This window comes from Colletotrichum graminicola (genome assembly GCF_000149035.1).
Source record: "Colletotrichum graminicola M1.001 genomic scaffold supercont1.35, whole genome shotgun sequence".
Taxonomy (NCBI): Eukaryota; Fungi; Ascomycota; class Sordariomycetes; order Glomerellales; family Glomerellaceae; genus Colletotrichum; species Colletotrichum graminicola.
Window position 1 is genome coordinate 1 of NW_007361039.1, and position 1,078 is coordinate 1,078.

Genomic DNA, 1,078 nt, shown 5'->3' on the forward strand with positions numbered 1-1,078 from the left:
AAAGTATAATAATAAGGAATTACTTACTTATTATAGTATCTACTAATCTATTTATAAATATTTAAAGAATATTAATTAGGTCCTATTTAACGTTAAGTTAACTAAATATACTATCTTTATACTTAAGTCCTAATAGTGCTAGATATCTATAGTAATTATAAGGTATTTATATAGTATAAAAGGGCGCTAGCTAGATTAAGTAAAAGTTATTAAGATTCTTAAGTAAGAGAAGTACTCTTTAGTCTTAGAAGTCTAGTCTTTCCTAAGGATTATTACCTTTTATAAGTGTTAGGTTTAGAACTTCTTATTAATAGTAGCGCCTTTATACTCTCTTCTTAAAAAGAATTAGTCCTTTTAGTAGAATATAGATTATACTTAAGCTATAGAAGCACTTAAGTCTACTGTTACTAAGGCTTTAGTCTTAATTATATTAGACTATAGCCTTAAGGTAGGCTAGATTATCTTAATAATAGATACTAGCGTTAAGGGATAAGGCGCTACACTAAGATAGATTATTAATAAGAAGTAGGCTGTTTTATAGTATAAAAGTAAAATCTAGTATAGGCTAAAGCTAAACTATAATATAAAAAAGCTAGAAATATAAGGCGTTCTAATAAGCCTTAAATAACTATATAACTACCTCTTTAGTATCTAATTTCTTTTAGAGACTAATATAAAAGTCCTTATTATATAAATTAATAGTATAGTAAATAACTTACCTTTAGTAATAATAATAAGGTAGCTTTCTTAAATCTAGCTCTTTAACTTTAAAATTAAGGATATTAATAGTAGAAAAAACACTATAGTAAATAGATTATTATAAAAACCCCTTAGCCTATTAGATATTAAAGAAGTAGATTAAAAAGAAAATATTAAAGATTTTATTAATATAAAGGTGCTTTAACTTTATATTATATAAAACTTTATTATTTATATATATAGCTAAGATAATAACGTAACTAATTAAGACTAAGATATTAATATTCTAGTAGACCTCCTTATAGTAAAATAATAGTTACTAACTTAAATAAATACTATTTCTTACTTAAAAGACTCTTAGGATTTGATTTCCCTACTT